General features: G+C 46.7%; 1 long non-coding RNA gene and 1 pseudogene across 2 annotated transcripts; both read right to left on the minus strand.

Annotated features, from left to right (window-relative positions):
• Nucleotides 1-830: 830 nt before the first annotated feature.
• On the minus strand, nt 831-5,577 carry LOC125540498 (uncharacterized). Of its 2 annotated transcripts, none has more exons than XR_007297336.2 (2): nt 5,142-5,577; nt 831-1,117 (listed from the first exon to the last, which is right to left on the minus strand). It is a non-coding gene; the product is annotated as an uncharacterized LOC125540498 (long non-coding RNA). The 2 variants fall into 2 exon arrangements; XR_015617771.1 differs by lacking the exon at nt 831-1,117 and adding an exon at nt 1,362-1,907.
• Nucleotides 5,578-8,326: 2,749 nt separating this feature from the next.
• LOC147988051 (uncharacterized) lies at nt 8,327-9,623 on the minus strand (annotated as a pseudogene).
• Between the last annotated feature and the right edge of the window lie 296 nt (nt 9,624-9,919).

A 9,919-nucleotide genomic window follows, 5' to 3' on the forward strand; every position in this document is an offset into this window, starting at 1 on the left:
ACATTGATGATATATATATGATTGGTTCTACTAGAAATTCTACTTTTATATATATATATATATATATATGCATAACGTGTACAATGTGTAGTACCGTAAAATACCAGCAAACGAAAAAGAATTAAAATGGAAAACACAAAATTAAATGAAAAAGAAATCATAAAACCAAAAACCCCCCAAACATTATAGTACCGGTTGGTGTTACCAACCGGTACTAAAAGGCTCCCGGCCCCCGGAGCTGGCTCGTGCCACGTGGTTGCCCTTTAGCACCGGTTCGTGCTGAACCGGTACTAAAGGGGGGGGCTTTAGTGCCCACACTTTAGTGCCGGTTACCTAACCGGCACTAAAGGGCCTTACGAACCGGTGCTATTGTCCGGTTCTGCACTAGTGTAAGATGGTCGTATGCATCATTCTGATGCAGAGGCCGGGGAGAACCCCTTTTCAAAAAAAAATTCTTTCCTTCTAAAATATAATCTGTCCCGGAAACCAAGTTATTGGGGGCACTACTAGGCGTCGGCGCACTGGCCCAACCTTTCGGTCAATCGGCTGCTAGCCACCCGATCTAAAAGCTGTGAACCGTCATATCTCTTTTCTTTGTCCTTTTCCCTCCTTGTATTTCTGCTGGGCATGCATGGATAAAAAACACACAACGAACGCCATTGATCCTTGCCTGCACAACCTCGAAGCTTCGCTGGCTCCTCATCGTTGGCCGCTCGCTGCTCGCCGCCGCAGTCGGCGCTCGTCTGTTGCAACAAAAAATAGCAACGCTAGTTTGAAAAGCAAAACGCATGGTTCCAGCAAATAATTGATATGGTTCCAGCAAATAATAATGTGGTTCCAGCAAAATTGATGTTTTTCCAGCGAAACACATTGATATGGTTCCAGCAAAAAACAAACATAGTTTCAACAAAAAAAACCATATAGTTCCAGCAAAATTGAAAAGGGGTTTCCACCAAAAAAAAATCAATGCAGCAAAAAAGGCATGGCGTCGTCGTGGTAGCAGCCCCAACACCATCCTCACCGGTTGCAGCACGACAAAAATCTGGTTCCAGCAAAAATCCTGTGCAGCAAAAAACATGGCACCCCCGCCGTCGTGGCCGCCTAGCACTTTCCTCTCCTGATGCAGCAAATCGAGAAACTCATTCCAGCAAAAATCGAAGTGTTTCCAGCAAAAATCAAAAGGGTTTTTATCATTTTTGCCATTGGCTGTCTAACGCTACTCAGTTTTGCCACTAAATGCTTTCACTAATCAAAAATGCCACTGTTCGGTTAGACACAAACTCAGAAATGTCATTTTTCATCATTACCGTCTGGTCAATGCATGTTGACTGGAGGTAGATGACGAAACTACCCCTGTCCCATTTGTAAGGGGCGCATGAGAAAAAGATAATTAAATTTGGGAGGATGGGTGATTGAACCGGAGACCACAGGCTGCACAGCGCGCGAGCTAACCAACTGACCCTGGGAAGCACTTTGTTTTGTTAGGAGATATATGTTTCATATACAGATATCCGAACCTAACTAAACAGAACCCTTATCTAATCTTTTACCCGATCTGTTCATGGCAGTTTCCCCAGCCGGAACCAAATATCCCCAGCCGCCGCCTGCCAAACTCCTCACCTGGCACCGCCGGTCGCCGGGATGCCCGCCCAGCTCCGGCGCGCCCCTACTCGCCGCAGCTGCGGCGCCTCCCGCCGAGTGCCGCCACCACCGCAGCTTCGGCTCTTCCTCCCGCCGGGCACCGCCACCAGAGGCAGGCAGCTCCGGCGCTTCTCCCGCCATACTCTGCATCTCCTCCCGAGTCTTGAAGGGCAGTTGTACCACGGCAATGGCGACGAACAGCACGACCGAATCAGAGGGTTTCCTCGGCCAAAGGACGCCCCAGCATGACATAGGCTCTGAAATTCCTGCATTGTGAGTGTACTAATTCTCAGTGTGAGTGTGTGGTTCAATATAACTTGTAGAGGTCGAAATTTGTACATATAATATGTAGTGGCTGACTTTGCCTTACTGATAATCACATGCAATTTGGTACTTGTGTTCCTGATGGTCAGGATGGATGCGGATACTGCTTGTATGCTGACAGTTAGGATGGAAACAAGCCGTGAGAATAGCGATGGTCTCAAGCGATATGTTGGCGGCTTTGATTTTCATCTATTCGTAGAACCTAGTATCACACACAAAACATTGCTGCACAAACTGTGTGATACCTATCCATGGGGGTGGCGTGATTACGTTGAGTTGAAGTACTATGACAGGGAGCAGAATAAATGGGTTGCTGTTGTATGTGATGATGATGCAGCTTTGATGTTTGGAAAACATCAAGATTCAAAGAAAATATCTATGCAAATTGAGGTTCTTCAAAAATCCCAAACTCCTAGCACACCTAGCCATAATCCACCTACACAACCTTGTTACAGTGAGAGTCAACATACAGGGAGTCGGGCAGTTGATGTTGATACAGTCAACATACATGGAGTCAGGCAGTCTAATAGTGTTGACGATGCTAATAGAGACATAATCGATGATGCTATACCTGATGATGCTATTCTCTCGGATAATGATGATGAGGGGCAATATCCAAACTTAGTCAAGAAGTCTACCAAAGAAGATGATTCGGCAGATATGGAAGAGGAAGATAATCCTCCAGCATATGAATCCACTGACACTAAAGAGGAAGAAGAGAATAGAGACATGGGTTTAGTTGATGAAGAGGAAGAGGAGGAGGAGGACAGACATGGGTTTAGTCAACACACTGACGCTTGCAAAGGTTTAGAGACAGCAGTAGAACAAGTGTGGTCTGGAGTGGAGCATAGGGAGTGTATGAGGCATCTTGCTGCAAATTTTTGAAAAAAAATCAAGGGCAAGGTCTATGATGATAATCTTTGGGTTGCAAGCTTAACTTTCAGCTCTAGAAAGCACAACTGGCATATGAAACAGATCCTTGCTAAGAAGAGTGTCCAAAAATATATGACTGAACACCACACAAAGATATGGTATAGAAGCAAGTTCAATGAAATATGCAAGGTTGACTATGTCAATAACAACCTCGCAGAGTCATTTAATAGCAAAGTCAGAAAAGTTAAGTCTCTTCTTATTATCGACATGTTGGACAAGATTAGGCAGATGATAATGGAGAAGTTTGATCTGTGGATGAGGATAGCATTAGAAAAATGGCTTGGTCATCTCATAATACCAAGTGTGATAAAGGCACTGCATGCCAAATCCAAAGGTAAATATCATGTACTCTTTCAATTGATTAATTTCATAACAACTCAATTCAATAATCAATGTTTTGTGTTCTTTTCAGGGCTGAAGATGATGGTAATTAGACGCAGTGATGTTGAGGCAGAAATTACTGCAGTGGACAAAGAGAATAGGGAATGAGGTACCCTGTTGACATTGCAAAGGAAACATGTAGCTGCAGGCAATGGCAGGTCAAGGGTTTGCTATGTATCCATGCCCTGTACTTTATTACTTCACTACGAGGTCCAGTATCAGAAATTGAACCATATGTACATGAGTTCTACTCCGTTGCAAAATTTAAGGCTGCGTATGCGGACAACATACCTGCAATGGTAGGCAAGCAACAATGGGACATTGTTGACCCTGGCTTCAAACTACATGCTCCAGTGTTGAGGAGGCCAAAAGGCCGACCAAGGAAGACTAGAATTAGATCTAGTGCTGAAGGTGCTGGCGTGGGCGCTAGGAAAAGGAAGTGCAAGCGATGCGGAGGCTTCGGGCACATTGCCAGATTGTGCACAAATCCAGTTGACCCAGCATTTGGAGAAGATGAGGCTGACCTCCAAGCTAGGGAAGCCCCTTTTGTGGCAGGAGAAGGCGACCCTGAACTATCAATGGTTGCAAGTTCTGCTAGGTAACATCAAAAGAACATGTGCTTTTCTATATATATTTTCAACATCTTTTTTCATTCTTTTTTGCAATATGACTAACTTTTGTACAGCTCAAAGAAAAGTGTGAAGAACACTAGGAAAAGGAAGGACATGCAAAATGAAGTTTGTACCACAACCGATGGACCTGCAAGTGGATTTGTTTCGTCTCCCATGCATATTCGAATTGCAAATGCGGAACTACCAGACAGTCCTGCTAAAAACACAAGAAGCAAAAAGAAGCTACATATGTGAAGTTTGTGTGATCGTGACCTTTTGCTTGTGAACCTGGACATGTTTCCTTTCAACCTTATGCATGTTTGAGAATTTGGACATTTATATTTCGACCAACAAGTGGATGTTATTGAACCTTATTTATGTTTGTGAACCTTATTTATGTTTGTGAACCTGATTTCGACCAACAAGTGGATGTTATTGAACCTTATTTATGTTTTCGAACCTTATTTATGTCTGTGAACCACTTTGTGTTTGTGTCGTTTTCAAAAAAATGGGCAGCAACCATGCTGAAATTTTCAGAGAAATTTAGAATACCATGTGATCGTGCTGTCATATGTGTTGTTTCTGTCAATTAGTGTGTGACCGTCAAAAAATTTGGGTGTGGCGGTCTGCCTCATTTGTTATGTCTACTAGTACCAGACAATTTGTACTAGCCGGCCAGCCGCTCGTGCGGATCTTTTGTCCATACTAACTTTCAAACCGAAGTTCAACTATCTAGCAACAGGAAAATATACGAGACGTTGTTGTGTTGGAATATTATTCCATATAAACATATAATTGATATATCTCCTTCTACATCATAACATCTCCTTAGCTCAGTTGGTTTGCTCGCTCCTTACTAGAGGTTGTGGGTCTTGGGTTCGAAACCCCAAGATGATGATTTTTATTCTATTTTCATGCGCCCCTTACAAATTGTCCCACAAGTCAACACAGAGAGACGGGGGGTTCATAAACGGTTTTTATTCTATTTTCATGCGCCCCTTACAAATGGTCCCACAAGTCAACACAGAGAGACGGGGGGTTCATAAACGGGCTACGGGTATTTTTGTCATCTACCTCCAGTCAACGTGCATTGACCAGACGGTAAAGGTGAAAAATGGCATTTCTGAGTTTGTGTCTAATGGAACAGTGACATTTTTTATTAGTAAAAACATTTAGTGGCAAAATTGAGTAGCGTTACACAGCCAATGACAAAACTGATAAAAACCCAAATCAAAAAAGGCAGCAACTTACCACAACCCACCGCGGTCGCCGCCCCACCACCATCCTCGCTGGTTGAAGCAAATCCCCCGCCGGTTGAAGCAAATCCCCACACCGGGTCAAGCATCGCATCTCACTGGTCGCAACGCGTTACCTTGGACATCGCCACCGCTCCAAGGACGCAACAGGCTCTGCCACAGGCCGGTCGCACCACGGCCTCACATCCATGGGCGCAGCTCACCGCGGCCGCAGGCGCAGCTCGCCGCGGGCGTTTGGTAGAGTAGCCATGGCAGGGATAGAAGAAACAAAAGGTGGTGGTGGTGGCCATGGCCAGCCGGCATCGCGTCGCCGGTGGCAGAGGATCTCGTCGGCGGCGCGCGAGACGAGGTGGAGCAGTGCTGCAAAAGTGGAGGAGATGGGAGCGTCATGGGATGAGATTAGTGGATGTGGTCGCTTGAGCCTCTGAGAAGATAAGGTGAAGGAAGGGTGGTGGACAGGTCCCACTTGAGATGCGTACTTGTGACGCACGTGCACGACCGGCGCAATGTTCAGCTGGTCCGCCGGGTACAAGCATTTACCTTTTTCATAGCAATATACGTACAATGTTAATTTCCGACTAGCAAACTTGAAACGTACTGCCAATTTAGAGGAATGCCAACTCAATGCAGATAGAGTAGATTTTAAAAAAAAATTCCGGGCCAGGAAATCAGGAAAACGTCCGGAAGCCGAAACCAGATACCGGAAAATACTGCTGCCGTTCAAAAAATTAAATGGATTCGAATTTAAACACCCAGGGCTATATCGAATAAGGTTTGTATGCATGTAGTGGCACAACACAGCGCCTAGCTTGGTGGCAAAGCTCTTGCTCTAGTACCACATGCATGCATGGTCATGGGATCAATTGTATAATTGAACAAGGCAACAAGGAAGTTGGAAACCAAACTGTTGGGTTTATTTAGTTCTGAGATACCTCTTCCTGAGAAATAATGTGCCGTAAGAGTGGTAGTTGAGTAGCAACAGAAATCGGCGAATGTCGTCGGCTTGATTCCTTAGATAATCAAGGGGAACAAATGCTTTCTCTTAACAAAAGAGAGGAGTGGTCTGAATAATTGCTTGCTTAACAAATGACCTCATATTACTCTGCTGTAGGGCAGGAAAAATCAACACAAAAGAGAAGACTAGTCTGAAACCCAAGGACGAGCACCAAAACACAATGTCTGAATTGCTTGTTCAATATCCCTAATGTTTCAAACCAAATATACTATATCTGAAAGTGCATGCAGCAGCCATCAGACCCAAAAATCAAACTCAATCAAACTTTCTTGTGTCAGTTTAAAATGATCAGTAGAGGCGTATATATCTGAACCTAAAACAAACTTTTGGCTAGTACCTGTGTACTGCTGAAAATCGAACACAAGAAACTAGTCTGAACGCTGCAAACCCCCAAACACTCTTGAAAAATGATGTTGCAGTATGCAGGCCTCTCTATTCACCCCATAAATTCATAATAAAGATCCACCAAAACGCACCAGCACCAACATCAGCAGCAGTAAATGAGTGAGTTATACAAAGAACACTGCCATAGCTAAGTTCTGCTGCACACGACACAAGTCCTTTTCAAACAATCTAGAAATAAATTCATAATAAAGATCCACCAAAACGCACAAATGGGTACATAATGGTTGCAGTCTGGAACAAATAATCATAATTACCATTACTCTTCTATTTTATTTAGTAAAAGCTGTTCATCCAGAAACCTCACAACACATTATTTATTTATTCAACTGCCCCTGGACCACAAACTGAAACTAGGTTTTGAGAATTCCTAATCTCCAATTTCTCAATTGATGCAAGATTACTGCTCCAAATGTCAACTGGAATGGATGAGACGAGGGATGTGAGGTTTTTTAGGCAGCTGGGAACAGATGAACACAGCTGGGCTTTTGGAGAGATGATAACAATACCAATCTATTTGTCAGTTGAGACCTGGGCATCCACAAACCACAAGGAAAACTCTCAAGCCTTCACCTGGCAGGGACACTAACTCCCCACAACTTCCGATTTCAATTTCCTCAATAGCAGGAAAATATTCTTGTGTTAGGAGGTCATCAAGGGTTGACAATTTATGACAGGACAGTAAGGACCGAGAATGCCCTAATGACCATGTTAACAGCTAATAAAAACAGACAAGGAAAAGTTTACACCACCACTCAGACCAGAGCCTGACCTAATTAAAGCACGAAAGCAAAGCACGGCCCACAAAGCAATGCAACCTAAGTGACCTGATGCCTGTAATTCTTATCTCCTGCCTGTGACCCACGACCTGTATGTATTCCTCTTTGATGACACCAAGGACGGATCTGATATTGAAACCATGGAAGCAAGTCTGAAGCACAGCGTGAAGGCATGGACTGGACTGTTAATTCCCAGCCCAGTAGATAATCAACGGCAAGAATTTGGACCAATCAATCGATCGTTCCTAAAAGAAGTCCAGATTAGTTTGTTGCAGTTTGAGACTCGACTAGGAAACTACAAAAAGATCCAGCTGTTTTCTTATGTACATCTTGAGAGAGTGGTGCTCTACTGGTGAAAAAAAAAACAGATGATGCTACTCAAGTGGCAATCAAATAAAATCTTGATCATCAACACGGACAGAATCTTGTGACTTGGAGATTCAACTACTACAAAAATCATCGGAGGCATCAAAATTTGAGCCCTGCAAAACTCCTACATTCAACTAGCTAGTACTCCTCTATAAAGAAATATAAATGCTCTTATATTTCTTAACGGAGGGAGTACTTCCTTACTTGTGAAACTTGAAACAAACACAAAAGACTTGAGAGTCTGAACCCTGCTGCAAACCAAATTGTTGTAGCTGTCTTCTGAAAACCCGATCTTAAACAAAAAAGTGCAGTAAGTAAGCAGAGGCTTTGAGGCTCTCAAGTCACCCCAAGCACCAGCAGCAACATCAGCAGCACATGCATACACTGCCTTAGCTAAGCACTGCTGCACACTGCAGCAAATTCCCTACTCTTGAAACAATCTATCCGTACTGGAAAACAAGTGCAGCTGGTTTGCTTGGTTTCAGTCTGGAAGAAATAATCATAATTATTCTTCTATTTTATTTAGTAAACCTATTCATTCAGAAACCTCACAAGGAAGCTGGAAACTAACTGTTTTCTTAGTTGTCAAGCCTTTTTCTTTTACAGAAACACCAACCCAGGCTCTCAATTACTCGTATCAATGATGACATCCATCATCATGGATGGAAGGAATGAACCACGCCGGAGGCAGCCAGCTCCTGTGCTGCTGCTGCTGCTCGAGGCCCTCGACCTTCTCCGCCCGGCCATCCTTGAGGCTGAACACCCCGACTCCGTTGTCTTCGTCGGCGTTGTGCCCATCCTTGCACGGTCCTGTATCTGTATCGTTCTCCGTGTAGTAGATGCAGCCAGCCCTGAGCTCCGGGTGCTCCCTCGTCGACATGCACAGCGAACTGTTCACCCCCACGAACAGTGCGGCGTCGCCGATATCGTCCGCTTCCTTCCATTGTTCACCGTCAAGGACCTGCACCTTGAAGGAGCACGTCCTCTGAGGGCGGGAGTACTTATCCGTGGTCTCCTCCTTGGACTCCTTGAGCACCACCATCAGCCGGCCGCCCGGCGACGCCACGAGGTACTTGCGGCGGCAGAACGACGAATCTCCTTCCGCATCGGGCAGCCTTGGCGCGAACACCACGCTCATGAACACGCCGCCGGCATTGCCATCCTGCTCCCACGCCTCCACGGCGCCGGTGTAGGTGATGGAGTGGAACTTGCCGTTGTAGTGTACAGCGTCCTCGACACCATCACGTGAGGGAGCCAGCCTCCACCCGCCGCCCTCCGCCGTGGCAAAGGCCGGGACGCCGAATCGCGATCACGTGATCAGCATGGCAGCGGCGGGGCCCGACGACGGCGAGTCGCAGTCGGAGAGGACGACCTTGCGATAGAAGAAGCGACGCATCAGCTCGGCACCCATCGTGAACGTACCCTGCGGCGGGCAGTCGCCGCCGACGTGGTACGGGGGACCCCTGAGGAAGTCTTTCGGCTGGAGCATCATGAAGCTGAAGCCGCCCCGGGATGGTGGTGATGGCCGGGAGCGCGCGCTGCTCGCCGGTGACCGGGTTGGCGAGGCGGATCCGGGCCCGGTCGTCGGCGGTGACGAGCCAGCCACTGGAGGAGGAGCCCAGGACGACGTGGCCGCGCAGCGCGGGATCCGGGGCGCGCAGGACGGCGGCGCTGCGGTCGGAGAGCGAGAAGAGCGTCACGGTGTCCGGGTCGTCGCCGCCGGGCAGGACGAGCCACGGCGCCTCTGGCCTGAACGCGCCGCGCGAGGCGGGGAAGGCGGCGGCGAAGGCGAGGCGGTCGAGGGGGCTCAAACGGCCGTGGATGTTGGCCAGCATGTCCGGCAGGAGGCCGGCGGCGGTCGTCTTTGATCGGTTTCGCCGCATTGCTTGTACGGATGGGATTGGTCGGGGGCGCGGCGTGCTCCCTCGTCCTGAAGAAAAACCCAAAAAGCGCCGACCATTTTTACCGACTCCAACCTGCCTCTCTGTTTGGTATGGAAACTGCAACTACAAACGAAATTGTACTGCGCACTGCAGTTCTTTCATCAAAATAGGCTTTCGCCCCGCTATATTAATATAGCAACCATCCGAAACATCCAGAAGATTACGCTGGGGCAAATAGCACAATCATGCCCAAGAGAAAAACAAGAGAAAATTAAGAGGAAGAAATGCCGGCAGCACCGGATGAACGAAAGCTGAGGCATCCCGC

This window comes from Triticum urartu, chromosome 2A (genome assembly GCF_056163025.1).
Source record: "Triticum urartu cultivar PI428250 chromosome 2A, HENAU_Tu73, whole genome shotgun sequence".
In the NCBI taxonomy this organism is placed as follows: Eukaryota; Viridiplantae; Streptophyta; class Magnoliopsida; order Poales; family Poaceae; genus Triticum; species Triticum urartu.